This window comes from Meleagris gallopavo, chromosome 1 (assembly GCF_000146605.3).
Source record: "Meleagris gallopavo isolate NT-WF06-2002-E0010 breed Aviagen turkey brand Nicholas breeding stock chromosome 1, Turkey_5.1, whole genome shotgun sequence".
Taxonomy (NCBI): Eukaryota; Metazoa; Chordata; class Aves; order Galliformes; family Phasianidae; genus Meleagris; species Meleagris gallopavo.
In genome coordinates, this window is record NC_015011.2 from 187,600,791 (window position 1) to 187,621,251 (window position 20,461).

At 38.6% G+C, this 20,461-nt stretch overlaps 1 long non-coding RNA gene across 1 annotated transcript in view; it reads right to left on the reverse strand.

Annotated features, from left to right (window-relative positions):
• The window catches only part of LOC109365510, a 35,398-nt gene extending 15,736 nt beyond the window's left edge, over nt 1–19,662 (reverse strand). The window contains exon 1 of the long non-coding RNA XR_002111176.1: nt 19,585–19,662. This is a non-coding gene — a long non-coding RNA (uncharacterized LOC109365510). The remainder of the gene's footprint in view (nt 1–19,584) is intronic.
• Between the last annotated feature and the right edge of the window lie 799 nt (nt 19,663–20,461).

A 20,461-nucleotide genomic window follows, 5' to 3' on the forward strand; every position in this document is an offset into this window, starting at 1 on the left:
AGCAACATGACTAACCCTGTCCCTGACCAGCAACCAGGATCTACTCCAGGACAGCTCTGCCAGGCCATACTGTCTGCCACAGCAAGGCAGCCATCAGACTTGTGGTTCAATTTGCCCTTCTCGATCACTCCCCGTGGTGGCAATAGAAGGTCTGCACGTACACAGACTTGTACAAATACTTTCTAATCAAATACAGCAGGAAGCATCGCTCACAGGCACATATAAACTCTACAGGGGCATTTAATCTGACATGACATCTTTGTGAACAATTTAAACTAACACAGCAGCACTTATGCCACAGTAAAATCTTAGAGAAATGATAAATAATTTACAAAAGTATTGCAGTAACTACCAGTGTTTGTTTTCTCAGTGGTCTTTATTAAACCAAATCACTAGGATTAAAGCTACTACAACAAAAACTGGAGACAGACATGAGTGGGTTGACAACTTTTTTGTTTGTTTAAACCAGCCTTACTGAGGAGACGCAAGTTAAATATGACCAGAAATAAATTTGTCATAATACAGTTTCGATCCTCGAATATCTGGAACCAATTAACTTTGGGAAAGTTTCAAAAGGGCCACCCAGTAATAAACACAAAATAATTTGTGTCTGCTGTCTTGTTTGTGATATTTTTTTTTATTGCTACCTCAGTTTCAGATGTCAGGATAATGACTTCCACATTCTGATTAAAATGTGGATTGAATCCATATGGAAAAGATGCTCAAAGCCATCAAAATCAAAAGAACTCCCTTAAGTTTCACTTCCTATACAGTAAAGTCTATAAAACCTAACATTTTCACTATTCTGGGTTCAAATTAGAGATGTGTTTAATACTAGTATCAAAAGAATCAGACGAGCAATAGAACACATCTATAACTTCAGCAAAACGTTAAAGTAATTGATACAAACTGAAAGTCTCCAACAAAAATACTATTTAACCCTTTAAGTGATGTAACAGTCATAAGTGCTTAAATGATTTCATTAGCTGCTACAAATATTTAGGGAACACTTACATTTCAATTAAATAATGCTCTATACTTCCAGATATTTACATCAAAGATACCATACACGGTGTGTTTTTCTTCCTAATTAGAAGTCTGCTGAGAAATATCCTGTGATTCAAAAGCACTTTAAAACAAAGCTGTTTTCTCCCGCCTTCAGCCATCTTCCTTTCCATTCCTCCTCCCTGAAATCAGAAATATACCTCCTGAAGGCTTATTTCTAACTAGATAATAAACTGAAAAAGTTATAAACAGAAAAGTTATAAACAGAGAAACTAGTTGTGTTTATGGTTCTTTAAAAGCCTTCCAGTATTTCTTTATATTTCTTAATTTTTATTACTTCTATTTCTGCCTTCTACAGCAATTAATGGGGCTTTTCAACTAGTGAGGAGGGAAGGTGAAGAGATCTGCTTTGTTCCTGGACTTGAGTTGGACACAGTGATACTTATGGGTCCTTTAGAACTTGGGATACAGTAAGGTAGAGAAGAAGTACAGTATCAGTGTTAGGAAGTGCAACTAACTGCATTGCTAAAAAGCTCTACCATCTGCATGGATCAGAACAGACATCTCAGGGGCAAATAACCTTGGTTGAAGACTTTCCACTATCTGTAAAGAGAAGCCACCAAGCATGCTGTGAATGCTTAGGGCTTCCCTACCTCTTCCCTTCCTGCTTGATTCAAGACACTGAGTTGTTCTGCACAGAGGAAAAATGATTAAGCATAGAGAAGAATCTGCTTATTTCTCTTCCATGATTTACTGCACGGACAGCTAGGCCTGCGAAGAGCAAACACACAAAGAAGAAGCTAGGTCCCAAGATGCAGCAAGGTGAGCAGCATGCTTCAGACAGCTCCTCACAGACTGCTCAAGGTCTAATGGGTTAATTAGCTAACGAGATGGATAATTTCTCAAGTTACACACACTGCAAGATGCTTTTCTGCTGCTTGGGGGGGAAGAAGCCCAAGATTCCCTCCCTCAAAGGTGCAGGAACTCCTCAAGCTTTCACTCCAAAGGCAGGAGCAGCACAACCTGCAGCACACCCAGCAACACACAAAACCATTTTCTAATGACAGTCAGTAATAAATGCCTGAAAAACATCCTCCCTGCTATGTGCTTCAGCAAAGTACATGGCAGAAACACTCAAACAACATCCAACATCCATTTACAATGGAACTCTTCATTTACAATTTATTTCCTTGCTGCACACAAGGAAGCTTCTGGCATGTAAAACCTCCCCAAGTTATAGGATGTTATAGAGTTGCTAAGCTTAGCGCTCTGCACTGTGTGCACACCAGTTGGTTTGAACACCTCACAATTTTATTTGGCAGCCCTTACTTCTTGCATGATGAATAAATCATCCATCACCACTCCCCCTCTCCTACACACAGATTCACATTCCTGTCCCCTATTCCTCCTTACTCACTTCCCCCAGGCTCAGCTCCCAGTTTAGCTCCTCCACTTACACGTGTTCTTCAACACCTTTGCATCTTTATTTTTCAACAGGGTGCTTTCCCTACTACTATTACACTTTAAAGAAGACCAGAACTGCAGACAGTTGTAAACCTGTCAGCACACCCATGACTTACACAGTGGCGCGATAATGATTTTTCTGTTTTATCCTTCATTCATTTCGAAATAATCTTTAATATTAAATTGGGGGAAGGGGGAGATTAATAACTACGGAGTGTTGAACTGACTTTTTCCAACATAATTCCAACATCATGTCCCTCTGAGTAGTAATTCAGTCCAACACGAGGCAAGGAAAAGATTTCTCCACCCATGCATTGCTGGATCTTTGTCAAGAGCACAATATCACAAGAGCCTTCTGCAAGGCTCCGCCACCAGCTCTCATTTTCACAACCCCAGATAAATTATGAACAGTAAAATGCCTGCCTTCTCACTTTGTTATTTTCATGAATGTTCTGGAAATGAAGAATCTGTGTTCTCCTCCATTTCTGAGTATTTTGCACTAACTGTATGATTCTGGTCCTTGTAGTGCCAATCAGAAATGCTGTGGTTGAATTCAAAGAACTAAAAGGGGAGGCAGTTAGCACGGTTCCACAAAACAGCAATACACAGAGAAAAAAAAAAATGTTCTGTGCTTTCAAGTTCAGCATAAAGCCATATGCTTTTGTTCTCAACTTCTCTACATTTGTTATTTACCTGCAAAGCACAAATTTTTCATTAATTTTTCTATCTTGGTGTTCTGTTGCTGAATAGTTGTTCCCTTTTTTGGGATCAATCCATTCTTCCCATTTTCTTCAGGTCTTACATCTTAATTTTAAGCTTTTCAGATTACTACAGAATAAAATCTATCCATATTTAGAAATCTGAAGTCCTATTTGTTTTTCAATTATTATATGATTTTTTAAATATATTTATGCTAAGATCTACACGTCAAGATTCTGAATGAACAGGAGGACAGCCTTTAATGGCACAGTCTGCAGTACACTTATACATCCAACACAGGATATTGCCATTGATTTCATTGTGCACCTCAGGATTTTTACCTCTGCAGACACCTGGGACAGAGGCCATCTTTCCCAAGTCCTGCACCAGACTCTGAGAGCACTTTGAGTGCATCTTGACTCCATGTGTGGAACAGAAAAATCATTGCAGCCTCCCTCAGGTTCACGTTGAAGGGAAAAAAAAGAAACCTGAGCACACAGGCAACAAGAAAAGTAGACTGCACTCCAGCTCTGAGTAAGTAATTACTGACATCAGGTCTGTGATTTGTATGGCAGGCCAGATCTTTAGTGCAGCCAGGAGATGGCAGGAAGGCACATCACTGAGCCTACAGCAGTTTTATGTTGCAATGGTATTTATCATTAACAAAATATGCAAGTATCCCCACATTTTTGAGATAAACACAAAAAAGCACAACATTCTTTACACTGTTTCATTATTCTTACCATCATCCTCGCTCTGCCATCACATAACACCTCGGAAAACTAATGGGCTTCCCTTTCTGCTCATCACCTGCCCCACTGCTTACAAATCCAACACAAAAGGTGAGGGAAAGGAGCAGGGTGCATGGCTGCCCACTCCGTGCAGTGACACTCTGTGCTATTTACAACCTTCCTGCTTCCAGCAGTGTCCAGGAACTCAGATTACATTCTCACCAGGTTGCATCTTTCTGGGAGACACAAGTGGTTTGACCCAATAAAATTACTTCTTGAGACCTGAACACATCCCTCCAAGACAATCATAAGTGCTAACCAATCTGTCACTTTATTCTCAATTCCCAGCCCAAACATATTTCAGGAGACCAAAAAATGGCATGCAGGTTGGCAGTGTTCTTTGTTTTAATGAATTGCATTTCCCCTCACTGCTCACTTTGTCAATCTGGTAGACATTAAATGACTTCTACAGGAATTCCGTGAGTTCCCTGTTTGTTTGGTGGGTTTTGTTGTTTGTTTGTTTGTTGGGGCGGGAGGTGTCCTGAAAAATCAACATCAGCACTGTGCAAATATTTGTTTTAAAGTCAGTAAAGTAGAATTGATCAGGTTGAAGGCAGGAAGAACAGCCATGCACTGCAGCCCAAAAGAAGTGCACGGACTTATGGTTGAATTTTGTATACTTAGTATATTTTTGTATATTTTTGTATATACTTTGTATATACTTTGTATATTTTTGTATATTTTGTATAATATTTGTAGCATGGGACACAGATTGCTGTTAATTTGGTATATGGCTGATCCACTATCTGAAAATATTAAAAACATAAAAATGAAAATAAGTGGGTTTCATCCCTAACAGTTCCTCTGATGTGAGGACTTCACTAAAACTCAAATAATTTATCATATACTTTTGGTAAAGAATCCTAGAAAGTCCCAAGCTGAAAGGGACCCACAATTGATCCAACTCCTGGCTCCACACAGGAATAGCTGAAAAATCAAACCCTATATTTGTGAGCACTGTCCGAATGCTCTTTGAGCTCTAGAAGACGATGCTCACCCAAGAAATCACTATGCTGGCTCCTCCTAACACAGTGACAAAATCCCTGTACTGGCAGTTTCCTAGTATTGCTCCAACACTCTTTTCTGTTAGCAGCAATTTTGAAAACCTTTCATTGCAGAGGTTGAAGGTTTCCCATACCAGACCTGTATTTGAGGCTTCTTCCCAATCCCCCTTCCATACAAGAGGGGATACCAGTGATCACAACCAGTGGGACTGCCTTCATTCGTTACTCGAAGTGCACACTGCAACAATTCCACTCACTGAAATTCCATACATAATCTTACAATCCTATTAGTTTGTCACACATTCTTTGAGTCTCCCCACATACAATGTACTGCCTATGTTACAAACAGGCTAGAATTCAGAAAGAAAAAATACAGATTTTTTCCCTTTAGTAGAATTCCAAACCTCACAGACCAGTGAGAGACCTGACTCCAAAAATTTATCAAAACAGAAATATCTTCAACCTCTGGAATGTTCAGATTCATAAATGTAATATGGGCAGTCATGCAATTCATCAAAAATCTTCCAGATTTTCAGATTTGAGGGGAACAGGGAGGAATCTGAGAGCTTTGTTATTTATGAGCACAGCAAAGGTCTTCATTGCTGAATTCCCATTACCTTTTGTTTTGCCTACGACCACTGTCTCACTGTCTCACAGAATCATAGAGTCATAGAATTGGTCAGGTTGGAAAACACCTTAAAGATCATCAAGTCCAACTGAAACCTAACCATACGACCCTAACTCTAACAACTCTCTGCTAAATCATGTCCCTGAGCACCACATCCAAAGGGTTTCTATATACATTCAGAGATGGTGACTCAACCACCTCCCAAACATTGGCATTTTCAAACAGTTCTCATATTCAAATGCAGTACATCCATTTCAACACAAAATGGTTTATGTTGTCCATCCAAGTATTGGCTCGGGACTCTGTACAGCTTCATGTGCTCAAGGATCGTGCTCAGTTCCCAGAAGTCCTTGTTAGGCTCCAAATATGACGTGGTGAGCATCAGGGTTTAAACATAACGGAAATAGGTTATTCAAGAAGTTGTTTTCTGAATGGCAGACAGCTTCAATGTATTAATAGAAGCCCAACACCAAAGATAGCTGCATATTTTTTATATGGGAGGGAGAATTATCATAATTGGTAAAGCTCCTGCTGGCTACTAAAATCATCCCTACGTGCGTGCATGTCAGAAAGCAGGGAAAGATGTATATTTGTTTTTAAAAACAGACATTTTTTCTAAATAACTACCTAAAATAAAATTTCCAACTATTCCAAGCACAGAATTGTTCATAAATTGTTTGCAAACAGCTAATGGGAGGTACACTTTTATACATACATCAAGTGCGTATTTCCAGTACAACCGTACGTGCGTTCTTTGGAAATTTTTGCAACCTGACTGATATTTAAAGACCTTTCAATCAACACATGTTTCAAAACCACACATCAAATTATTTACATGAAGCACTGCAAATAAGAGCTTTGCCTCAGGAATTGCACATGCTAACGTGAACAAAAGAAACTGAAGCCTCCAGTTGAGTAACTTGAACAAATTGTTGTATACAAATGAAAGCATATTTTCTAAATGAAAAGGCATACAATTAGTAAAGCATTCAAACACACAAATTTGTTAGGGCTTATTGGTGGATAGGGGAAGGCTAGACAAATTCCACACTTTTATGAAATCATTTAAAAGTTAGGAAAATCAATCTAACACAGAATCAATGAAACTAATGCTGATTTTACCTCTAATTACATACGTTACTGTGGATATCCTTAACAAAGCTCATAGAAGTTGAATATGTGTCAATTCATTGATGAAAAAAAATTATCCAACTAAAATAAGTACTAAAGTGAAGAAATGTAAGTATATATAAATGTAAATAGCATTCTATACCCCTTTCCTGGTTCCCACTTCAGATTATTCTTCTCCCTGGAAATACTGGGAGAATCCAATCCTGGAAATATTGGGAGAGTATCCCAAATACAAAATCTAAACTTATTTCAATGAAGTCTGCAGAAATCTTCTACGATCCTCACAGCTAACTACTGGACTCAAGAAGAGGAGCAGCTACTGAAGCATTTTATTTCTTTTGAGCCAATGGAAATAAATTACTGAACCATACAGAAACTGCTTAGAAAACCACAGCATTCAAATACAGGAACACAGAAGACTAACTGCTAAAGTCCTACCCAAACTTACAGCTGCTGCAGGCCATGGAGATGACTATATTAAACTAACCTCAAATGATGCAGCTCCTCTGAAACAACCTAATTTACCATAATGTTGCAGTAAGATACCATCACTGCTGCACCACTAAAATTTCCGTAGTGATTAATGTTCATAGAACTGTTTGAGTTGGAAAAGACCTCCAAAGATCACCCACCAGTCCAACTCCACTGCAATGAACAGGGACGCCTACAGCTCCATCCAGTGCTCACACTGACCAGTCTCACTTTGGATGTCTGCAGGAATGGGGCATCCACTGCTTCTCTGAGCAAACTGGTCCACTGCTTCACTACCCTTATCATAAAAATATTTTCTTATTCCCAGTCTAAATGTCCCCTCTTTTAGTTTGGAACCATTTCCCCTTCTTCTGCCACACCAGACCTGGTTACAGAGGCTGTCCTCTTCTTTCTCACAGCCCACCTTTAGATATTGGCACTGACATTCTCAGCTGCTGATCACTGTTACAAAGCATGGAAAAGATAGAAAAGACAGGAGGATATTCCAGAAGGATCCTTCTCCTACATTGATTCCATTTTTTACTGTAATCATTTTATTTAATTTGTCTTCCAAATGCAGAACAGTCTTAAAGAGAAGACGTTTATTGGGAAATTTCACACGCAGACAGGGCTCAGGCCACGGTGAAATACTGCCTTCAGGAAATCAGGCAGCTTTAGACCTAGCTGAAATAAATTTTATTCTGTCTTCAGTTTCTCCCACATTTACTAGATGTAGCTTGATACTTCAGAATTACTTCCTTCTGCTTTACCAAAAATGATCATAATTCTAAATTTTCTGCAAGTTTTTCCTCCTGAGAGAAGTTTCCAGAAGGGATTTTTTCCTTTCGCTTTTCCAACACCAATATTGTTTTCAAGCCGAGCTGTCTTCCATCCAGACTGACATTTACAAGCTGTGCTAGAAGTTGTCCTCCTCCACTTTTCCAACCTTATTAGAGGCATAAGGAGCATATCACCGAAGACAAGATTTCAAATGAACCACCTCCCCCTGAATGCCAAACCAATGAGTGTTTACACAATTAAAAAACTTCTCCTCAGCACTGTTTAAAATCTGTGCTCTGCTGTTATGGGATATGTAAAGAACTTAAACCACCACGTGTTAACATTTGCCAGTTTACACAAGCTGATGGCTGTACACAACCACAACCACTATGTCTAATTATAAATAAAGGTAAAAATATTTACTTACAGCATTACTAAAACCTCTGGAATCAGTTTTGCATACATACGTAACCAAGCCATACGCTTCTTAATATAAAAAATACTACAAAATGTAGAAATGAAAAACTAAAAATAACCATCTCAGATACTGTGTGCAATGGTGCAAAATTTGTTTTGTAGCATCTGCCTCTATGCAGTGTCTTTGCTAACTCCTCAATTACTGCTCTTGCATGGAAAATGTTTCACATTTTTAGACTAAACATCTGCTTCTTTTCTCCAACAAAACATAAAGTGGAACACATACTTCATCACTAATAGCACTTGGCTTTTATTTTGAAAGCTTACAGTTTTAACAGTAACAAAATGATTTTTGTGCTGAAACTGCTGCTGTAATTATCATTATACTATAAATGACGTCAGGAACAACATCACATCAGAAGGGACAGTCATACAATAAGAGTGGATATCGGTAATTAAAAGTGTGAAGGATTTAATTCTGAATGAATCACTTGGAACACAAAGAAATAATTAAAGTGATTAATCAGTAATGAGACACACTCATTCCATCAGGCAGTTTTATGGTAAGTCTAATGCCTATAAAAAAAAAATTTAATACATAAATTCACAAATGAGCTGGATGAATTTATACTTACGTAAACTGTTTCCCTCCTAGAAATGTTTTTATTTTGCATATTTTGAACACAGAACTAAAGTTTTCTTTTTTATAGGATGAAATCAGAATGCCAAGTCTCCTGAGCTGTCATAATGCTTGAGCAGTTCCAGAAACAGCTCAACAGCAACCACCTGATGGTCAACACAATAATTGGAGATTTCAAGCAGAAGTGCCAAAACCCCAAAAAATAAAATTCCAAAGTGTTGCATATTAAAACTTCCCAGTTTTATTATAAGGCCATAGAGAGAGAGACATTTATAATCTTGAGTATGCAGCAAGAGGTTCTGTTGCAGGTCCACAACTGCTACCAGTCAGGTCATCCCCGACAGCACACGAACATCTCTGCACATCTCCTCTGTGTTCCAGAAAGAGAAATTGATTAAATGGTGTGTGTTCCTAGTAAGATTATGCTAAAAAAGGGTCATTTACGAGGTTCCCCAAAGTTTCTGAACCCAGCTCAAGGACACGTTCCCTGCTTCATTATGTTTCAGCCTGCCATTCAGGTTGCATATTAGGAAAAATTTTCTTCTCAGAAAGAGTGGTGAGGCATCGGCACAGGCCGCCCAGGGAGGTGGGGGAGTCACCAATTCTGGAGGTGTTTGAGAACTGTGGAGATGTAGCACTGAGGGACGTGGTCAGTGGATATGGTGGGAGGGGGCTGATGGGTGGACTGGATGATATTAGAGGTCTTTTCCAACCTTAACGATTCTATAACTGATAATGCAGAAATCCAAGTGTCCTCAGTCTCTCCTCCTGGGACGTGCCTTCCATCCTTGCTGCCAGTTTTGTTGCCCTCCCCTGGATCTTTCAAGTACCTCAATATCCTCTTTATATTGTGGAGCCCAGAACTGCAATCAATAATCAAGGCAAGGCCATACCAATGCTAAATACACTGGGAAAAATCACCTTTTTTTACCATCTGGCTGCGCTGTGCTTAATGCACCCCACAATGCAGTTTGCCCTCCTGGCTGCCAGGGCACACCACTGGCTCCTGCTCAGCTGCTGGCACCAGCATCTCCAGGTCCTTTCCTGCTGAGCTACTCTCCAGTTGCTCCCCCCTCAGTCTGTACCTTCACAGAACACAGCTATTTTCCCTTACTGAGGGTCTTGATCAGGAAAGTGTGGCTGGCAGAAGGGGCAAGGACTGCAGGATTCTCCTGCTCTCACATGCCTCATTGAGAGACCTCTGAAGCTCTTCTCTTTTTCACTAGGGAAATCCTCAGCTTTCTCAATACACCACTGGGATTTTAACTCCTGGGAAGCTTGAAGATCTGCCTTGACCCTCTTTTTCAATCTACCAAAATCTTGCCTACAGCAATACTAAAAATCAGAGACGTTGCTCACACTAGAGATGAGTGTCCACAGCTCTTTGTAACCTGAAGTTAAACATTCCTTTAACCTCAGTTACCAGCTAGCAAAAAGCCAACAATCTTTAACAAATCCAAGACAAATTTTTTAATGCATTATAAAAGACAAAAAGTTTCACCTGGCAGAGAAGTTACAAAAGTGATTTATAATTCTGACAGTATTGGTAACTCTAGGAAGTCAAGACAAGTAGCTGCTCACCAGGAAAGATCACATTAAAGGAGCATAACATTCAGTATTGCATCCAGTGCCTAACAAGATACATAGGAAAGTTTAAAAATGCAAACAGCTTTGCATAGAAAGCAAGAGACAAAGAATTAAATGTTTGCTCTGACTCTTGCCAAAACATCCTGCGCTGAAGTGATGGATGAGGTTTCCTGAGGCTAAGATGCCAAAGCCAATTAGCCATGTAAATGCACAAGAACGCCAGCTGCCAGGATCTAGCTTTATTACTGTATTACTTAAAAGTGAAGACATCAGCAATGTTTAAGTTCACATGACTGCTGATGTCAAAATCTGCCTCTTAATAACTTCAAATGGGGGGGAGTGACAATGACCTTAAGTTGCAACCTTTTAAAATTATCCGAGTGCCATCAATTACCCATAATTTGATTATGTAAAGTATTCTGTTAATCAAATTAGTCTACATTATGTTCTATTTAAAAGAAAGAGAGACTGCAGCTTATTCCTTTTTGCATGACTTTTATGTAAAGTTTATATTTAAAAGTAGCAATTTATTTCAGTATTGCCTGTTTCAGTTGCCAAACTGCCCATCCCACAGAACATGATATGTGTAAAGTATATAGCTTACTAATTTATGGCATCTATTTCTGAAATCCAAAATAAAATTTTTGGAAAGTGTTTTGAGCATTTATCGACTAGAATAAAACATGCCTAAGTCTTTGATTATTTGAAAACATCTGTGTTTAATTTCTAAGCAAGGAGCTTGGGAATGTTGATCATACAATACACTTCCCTGCACAGTCACTAGAATAAATTCCAGGATTCTGTGAAAGGGTAAAGCTTTTCTTCTGCTTAGGTGGAACAGATCTGAACGTTATGTCAGTCACTAAAGAGCACCCATTTCTTCCGAGTAACTTCCATATTCCTCCAAACTACCCAGGAAATAATTTGCTCCTTTTTCTGCAATGTTATTAACTTCATAATAAAAACCATTTTGCTTCTTGCCTACTGCTACACTTACATTTTCTATACTTTCCCACTGAGGGTACTAACATCATCATTTCTTGATGCATACCCTGGGGATGCTGACACAAGTGGAAGCATGACAAGATGAAGACAGAGTATACCATCTGAAGGCTATAGAATGAGTGTTAGGAGAGTTTCATCTTGTATGTCCCCTATGAAAAAGACTGGAGTTCTATTTCTATCTCCTTTTTCCAGCAAGACCCAGGCACTGAAGAAGCAGTAGCTAAGGAAGAGGCTTTCCAACCAAATCCAGATGACAGAAGAGCAGAAAAATGCTATTCCTCAACAAAAGGCAGGTCTCGCCAACAAGTGGCACGTGGCCTGACACAAGACGATGTTGAGGTCTAACTTTATACCAGAGAAGACTTGTTTCTTGTTAGTACTTATTTTTTGAATGTCTGTTGGAAGTTAAGCCATAAGCTTTTATCAACTATAGCTAGCAGCAAGTCATCCTGGAGACATTTATGGTCAGGCTGGATGGGTCTCTGAGCAACCTGATGGAGCTGTAGGTGTCCCTGTTCACTGCAGGGAAGTTGACCTTTGGAGGTTTCTTCAAACTCAAACAAATTCTATGATTACCTGAGGCCGCTATCTCCTTACCTATGTAACAGTAAAAATTTTGCCATGGGTGCATGAGACTTCTTTCCACACAACACTAAATGCTGTCTCTACTCCTCCCTTACCGAGGCAATGACAGACCTGTCCTCATTGGGAGTACTACCACAACATCAGGGGGTCGTGTTCTTCCAGGCAGGGGTGATTATACAAGGCAGAGATCTACCTCAGGGTAACTTCCAATGAAGAAAAAGCAGACAGCTTCCCTACAAGATCTCCAAGTGGAATTTTTCCTATAAGTTAACCAGAAGCACAATATCAAAATACTCATATTTTCTATCAGTATCTTTTAAGATAGAGATAAATAAGAATTTTACTACCCTGACATTAAGGATAACTTAGCTCCTTTTTTTTTTCCTTGTAAGAAGAAACTAAGCAACTGTTCTACTTACACTACCACACTATCAGTTCAAAAGCTAATAATGCAAGGAATGAAAGGAATATCTAGCCTGGACAACATTAAAGAATAAATACACATGGTCCCTTCCAGCTGCCGCTGTAACCAAAGCCACTGTCACCTCCAAACAGGGACACAGATAACAGCAACAAATCACAGAAGAGGTGGTGGCAGGAAGACAGCACAACTCCATGGAGCCAACTGCCTGAAGAATTTACTTGGAGAGTTTTCAGTTATGGAAATTACTTCTGAAACATTAGAAAACTTAAAAAACAACAACAACAACAACAACAAAAAAAACAAACAGATATTCTCACCTTCATTGCATTTTACCATATGCTAAAAGACACTCCAGCAGTGTTTGTATAACAATAATGCAAAGATAGCATAGAAATACACAACGACATTCTAATTATTTAAAAAGAGAAGCGAATAGTGGTAATAAATAAATCAATCAATCAACCTTCCTAGAGTCTATCTCTGCTAAAAATCCTGAAATATTTATTCGGTAGAAGTAAATCCATCTTCCTTTCTTTCTGCACTGACTCCATCTTTTAACTAGAACTGTACCATTCCCAATGGAAAAGAAAAGGAGTTGGTGACTTGTTTATAAAATGTCAATTTGTAAGTTGAAATGGAAGCCATTTATTTGTGCTATAGCATATAAACTGCATAACAAATCTAACGGTCTGTCAAAACAAATGGGATTTTTAAATTACCTATTATCTCCTAGATTTATCAATGAAAAAGTCATAACCAGTACCTTATTTTATTTTAAAGGATATTTCTGAATTGGTACATTGCAGCATTGGCTGGTAATTTCTCAACAGAGTTACAAGGTACACAGAGTGACAGAAATGCTATTTTATAGTCAAATAGCAAGGAAAAAAAACATTCAATTTGCATTTTCATAGGAGCATACACTTAATTACAACAGGCACGAGGTATTTCTTGAAGCACTCATAATAACTCAAACGCATCTGCAAGTTTGTACAAAAAGCGTGTGATAAGCTGGTGAGAAAAATCACTCAGGAATGTTCGGCGTCAAAGTATTCATTGTGTGCCAGTAACTTCTTTACAATATTATCACTTTGCCTTTAGCAAAAACTTGAAACTACAGGCTCAGCAACAGCACAGCTCACTACTGGATTTCTGCTGCTGCTGCTTCTCTCACCATAGCAAATCTCGTCCCTCCTTCTTTCATCCCTGCACACACCACCCCCACAAGGCATGAAACAATAACAAATTTAGTGTGTATGGAAGGTGATATTGGAAGGGTCTTGGCCTCAAACATTTGAGCCATGCTTTATATTCCATTATATTCCTGTCAAGCTCTGTTTGCTGCCACAGCATACCACACATCTTAAACTAGATTAGTGGTTTTGATGGTTTAAATGTTGCAAAGCACGAAGATTTAGCAGCACTCGGAATCGCTATGACTTCCATCCTGTAAGAAAGCATACAAGTGTCTAGAATTAAAGCTGTGACTATAGAACCCTGGATACTCATTTCTCCATTAGAATCAGAGGGATTCCTTTTGAATCTGTGCTTCAGCATTTTGCTTGCTCTTAGACCAAGTTATCTCAAGTCTTAAGAGCCCAACACTTGTCCTTCATACTGCTTGGCTGAAATAAACAAAGGTTCAGCCAAAATGAAGCCAAATTTAAACCAATTACGTAACTTAAAAACAGTTCAACTCTGGTACTGCTTGGACTACTTTAAAAGTGCAAGAAGCCATGCTCAGTTATAGTACCTCGCTCTATCACATACTGAAACAGAGCATTGCCCACTCGAGTGCTTTCAACCAATTTGTTTGATTCAGTATTTGTTCAACGTGAACAACATTTTTATTAGCTTTCGGTATTTCCAAAGTGGACTCAAAATACCAATGAACAGTACTTTTATGAAAGCAGATATATGGAAAGAGTTGGTTTGCTGAGAGAAATAGTAACACAGTAAGCAAGCTCTCAGCTTCAGCCACAGCTCCCAAGTTTTCCAAAAAACATCATAAGTTCAAAATGTACAAAATACTGATGTTTTTCCCTTGTTACACTCTTGACTGTTTTCTCAGCAATTCTCCTTATTCATATCTTCCTCTAACAGTAGTATTTCTCTTCACTAATACTCATCTCCAATGAGCGATCTGTTTTACATTTCATCTAGGAAGATGTACCCTCCTCCTAAACTCTGATAGGAAAACATTCTTTTTTCTTACTACTGATGACACGCATGGCTGTACATTTCTTCTCCTAATACATCATCTCTTCCCTGGTATATGAAGTCCTATTAAAATACTTCTTTACTGACAGATGCACTGATGAGTTAACATCAGAACAGCAGTGAGTATACCATGGACTAGCCATGTTTCTGCATTAAATTAATCCAGATGTAATTGCTGACAACAGTTTCTCCAGCTGCCATACCCAGGAACCAAAAACAGTGCCTTCTTTGTCACTCACTCTGGACTCCTGCTAAATTTCTCTTTGTGTTAATTGCAGCAAAATTCATCACTTCCTTTCCATGCATAGCTATCATTTCTTTATCGTCTGCTCTCTGCACGTAGAACAGATCAACTTCTCCCACTGCCTTCCTCTCATTATCCAACTGCCATTACAGCAGCCTAGCTTCAATTCCTCCATAACTCTTGCTATTAAGAGTTCTAATATCTCATTTTTAGATTCTAATTCGTCTCCTTTTCTTGCTTTCTCATCTTATTTTTCAAAATTATATTTTTACCACTCCCTAACGCCTGCCTTTATGGCTGGGAGTGATTACTATACTAATTCCTTCCACTGCACTCAAGAACAAGTCCCCCATATTACCACACTGCCTTTTGCATCCAGCTGCTTCATCTCACATTTGAACTTTACATTGTTTAACCTGTGACCCCGTTGAACAACTTGTTAATGTTAACATTTCCCATTTTGTAAGTACAACATCATACATGACATTAAACAAGGCTAAGTGCTGGGTCCTGCACTTGGGTCAAAACAACTCCACAAAGTGATATAAGCTTGGGGAAGAGTGGCTGGAAAGCTGTCTAATAGAAGGGATCTGGGGGTGTTACTTGACAGCAGGCTGAACATGAAACAGCAGCACTCCCAGGTGCAAGAAGGTAAACGGCATCCTGGCTTGTATCAGAAATAGTGTGGCCATTAGGGCTGGGGAGAGATGGCCCCCCTGTGTACTCAGCTCCCGTGGGACTGCACTTCAAGAGCCATCTTCAGTTTGGGGCCCCAGTGACAAGCAGATACTGAGCTGAGAATATCAGAGAAGAGCAACAAAGCTGGTGAAGGGTTTTAGAAAATGAGAGTTACAAGGAGTGGCTGATGGAACTTTTGTTGTTTAGTTCGGAGAAAAGGAGACTAAGGAGAGACCTTATCTCTCTCCACAAATACCTGAAAGGAGGTTGCAGTGAGGTGTTGGTCTCTTTACTCAAGTAACAAGGGATAGGAGGTGAGGAAACAGCCTTACATCACCCAGGTTAGGTTTAGATTGGATATCAGGAAGAATTTATTCATGAAGAGGGTGGTCAGGCATGGTTTAGTAATGGGACTCGGTAGGTCAGACTGATGGATGCACTTGATGATCTTGAAGACCTTTTCCAACATAAATGATTGTATTCAAATAAAGTAGAAATTACAAAACAAAGCAAAGGAAGCCTTTGACATCACAGAATCACAGAATTGTAGGGGTTGGAAGGGACCTCTAGAGATCATCGAGACCAACCCCCCGGCCAAAGCAGGTTCCCTACACCAGGTCGCACAGGTAGGCGTCCAGGCGAGACTTGAATATCTCCAGAGGAGGAGACTCCACAACCCCCTGGGCAGCCTGTTCCAGTGCTCCGTCACCCTCACCGTGAAGAAGTTCTTATGCACATTCGTGCAAAACGAGGCGCAGTTCGAATTTCAAGTTCAAGAATATAAATAAAACTCAATTTCTTTATGGTAAGAGCAAGAAACCCTTTTTATAGTTCAGTATATGCTAAGAAGCATTTTCTCTTGGTAAACATTCCAATGACAATGCATCAGCTTTAAAATTAAATAATTTTATTTCTCAAACTGTTACAACAAAATGCCCTAGCCCAGGTTAATCTCTTCCTATTTTTATTTTTTATTTTATTTTTAAACTGAATTCAGACTTTGTTTCAACACAAAAATGCCAAATTTTTTTTTTCAACTTCAAAGCAACAACTCAAATGTCAAGCTGTTCATCATTAAGTATGCCATAACTGTTTTGAAATATAAGAACTATAGGTATTAATCAGGGTGCTCATTTATTACTATCATCATCGTTTCCAGATAAAAATAACTGACGAGATTACATTTCACTTTCCACTTTTTGTTGGAATCTTGGGGTTCCTTTTGATCTCAAATTATCCATGAAGGGTTATCCTATATGTTCACCACCAATGCATCACTTACAATCCTAGAAATGTCTTGACTTTAACAAGTGCAATCCAAAATAGAACTTGAAAGGCTCCGTGCTGCTGTGTGACCCTCAGCACAGAGTGCTACTGCAGGTCTGTACTGGGGTATCACAAATGTCAGTTCTTAGACAAGTTACAAGTTAAAAATTTCCAAACCCACATCTTCAACCATGTTATGGGTCAGGTATATTAATTTATTTCTAAAAAAAAAAACTTCAGCTGACTTCCAGAAAGCTCAGATGTTGATTTTAGTCTGCATATTAAGTATTCCCATAAAAATCCAGTCCTTAGGTGCTTTGTTCCAATAGATTCAATCTAGCAGAAAGCTACCTTAAGAAATTACTTCCATTCAAATTTTCCACAAAGCATACATAGTATTAACAAGTTATTAAAAATAAGTTGTTAATCATAGATTCTATGGTTCTTATGCTTCTCAATGTCATTTTATTGTGTAAGCAGTCAGAAAATACAGCCTGGGAGTTCAGGGTCACAAATCTATAATTACTGGATTACTTACAATTAGTCATGACACTTACGTAGCTCAAGATGGAAAAAATAAAAAATAAATAAATAAAAATCAATAAATATGTTATTGCCCAGAACAAGAGTTCTTCCACCTCCTGCCTTCCACTCCATAACAGCAGCCATATACTGGCTTCAATATATCTGTGCCCATTTCACTACATAAGTTCATCTCTAGCACAAACTGTTGACCATTGCCAATAGGATAGTAAGAACAAATTTCTATTTTAGAAGTTCTAGTATGGCTATAAAAATTCACTGAATTGATAGCCAAGATAATTGCTTGTAATAAGCAATAAACCTAATTACAATTACCCCCCTCTAACTAGACAAAAGCACTCATAACGAATCACACAGAAAGCCACAATTATTGTTGCTCAGGCTGCAAAATATACTTTAGCAAACATGAAACAAAACAATGCAGTGTGTTTTGTTCAAAGAACACTTTAATAGGCTCTGAAGATAGTATTACAGAATGCAAGAGTCACTTCACGTTCCAGTTACACGTTGCATTTTCATTACCTAAAAGTTAGCTTAAGTCACATTACGCTCCAGCTCTGAAATGTGGATAACAGCATTAATAAGTGCAGCTTGCCACCTTTCAGAACATGCTGCAACCTAGAGATAACAACTATTTTAAAGGAATTGTAAAGTTATGAGTAAATCTTAATCAAGCATATAAAGTTCTAAACCAGAGACAAGCAACACAGGTAGGCAAACATTCACAGTGATTACACAGCTTACTAAGAAGGAAAGTACATCATGATCAAGGGCAATTTATAGGGCAAATCCTTGGCTGTCCAAAGTTCAAACACATGTGACTAAAATAAACCATTATGCTGAACACAACACTCACGGAATCAAACAGCCTCTTTAAAATAGAATTATATTTGTTGACTTTTCCTTTATAACACTGTTGAACTGCCCAATGAGCTGCTGGTATCACAGTTTAAGAGCTGCAAACATAGTGATAGCTTTCTCAGAATTGGGACACTCAGAGTGTTGCTGTCAAGCACACCTATTTTGTCCTTCTCTTGAAAAGTCTGCCCCCAATGAATGATGACATGACCACCAGCACATCCTGAACAAGAAGTTTCTACAGAGTTGCTGCTCTTGGTTCAAAGAAAAACTCAAACTTTTCAATATTAAAGTTACCTTTGTAGGAATTCAATGCCACATTAGCATGTTATTGAGGATCTGAACATAGAATTATATTAATTTCAAGAAAATGGTTAGTCTCCTCCTCAAATTAGAAACAACTTTACAAAGAAAAGGAATCTTAAAGGATAGGGTACGAACCATCCAGATCACACAGCTATAGAAGATAAAAACAGTAGTTGAAATCAATATAATTCACGGTGAGAATTAAATTACTCTCCTCTGAAGTCAGTGAACCCTAGTCTGGCTATTTCAGGACAGCCCAAGAACCAATTCCTGTCTACAAGAAATTTTTTTACACACCTAAATTTGAGAGGGAATTCTAATAGAGTTTGTAAATGCATTTATTTATATGGGTAGAATATTTACTTGGTAGGACATTGTAACATCATCTCTTTTTGAATGTCTTCCAAGAATCCTCAGAATTACAACTGTCACCAACAATGACTTACCAGAATGGAAGAGAAAGTATCAGTGTTATCACTCTGATCTGTGCTGCAAGAAATTGCCTTTGCCTCAATACTTCTATTAATGAATCTTCAAAGTCTGCATGATTCCCTCAAGGCCCCAATAAAGTACAGTGTTTCAGGCTGGTTAGATAATTATTTTGGTATAATACAGTCATTCCCAAAGTATGATCATGTAATAAAAGTACATTTTTAGAAAAAGTTAAGGTACAAAGTACGAATTTAGATAACTTACTACTGCTATTTTTTTCATGAGAAAAAACCAAACTGGTACAACCATCTGGTAAATATTTGTGTGCACAGTATTTGATAGCGGTTTTCAAAAAGAATTCCAATGATCTCACATATTTTTACCATTTGAATAAAGGATTACTTACTTGATTTGCCATGTAAATTGTGAGGAGACCTCTCCTATAAACAGAAATGATAGAATCAGTGAATAGATTAAACATTTTGTCAATCAAATAAAAGTACCTTAAGCATCTGAACATCTTATTAAAGAAGAGAGTTTAGTAAGTGGTTTATTGATGGGGGATGAATCATCACCATCCTGCAGGAAAACAGATATGAAACCAAAAATAGCACCTCCATAGCACAGAATCAAAGCAGAGAGGAATTACATGGACCGAGTTACTATGTATAACTTGTACTGCACGAGCCTTGAGGCTGTCACACAGGGAGAGGTAAGGCATCTTGGGTTCCACAGCACGTACCAGATCTAAAAGCCTGTGCAGGAAATGATAATGTAAGCGTTATCAGCAATCAGCCAAAGTTAAACTGGGAATTTACAGAAACTGCTTCCGTGTAAACTTTTACCTGGGGCAAGTGCAGTGTCATCCAAGATGCCTTCACCATTCTGCTTATATTCTCCTTATATTCTCACAAAAAGTGTTTTCTACTGAAATGGACAATGCAGATGTTATGGCACAAAGCAGCATGCCCACCTGTTCCAGCTGAGAGCCACAGTGCCACTGCTTTTTCTTCTACAAACCTTCACCAAGTTTCTTCTTTGTTCCCCTTCTATTGTATGATGCCTCACACCATGTGGTGCCACTAGCTGGATATTAAAAACAAATCTGGGCTCATGCTGCCCCATGTTTCCAATACAAGACCAAATAGTGAGCTCTGGCTACATCGATGTGAGCTGCTGCAGCAGCAGATTGTATCAGAAGTTTCCAAAAGGTCCAGCTATCAAAAAATATAGTTATTTTCTGTATGTCATTCACCAGTCAGTGAGCTTTGAGAAAGGTTTTG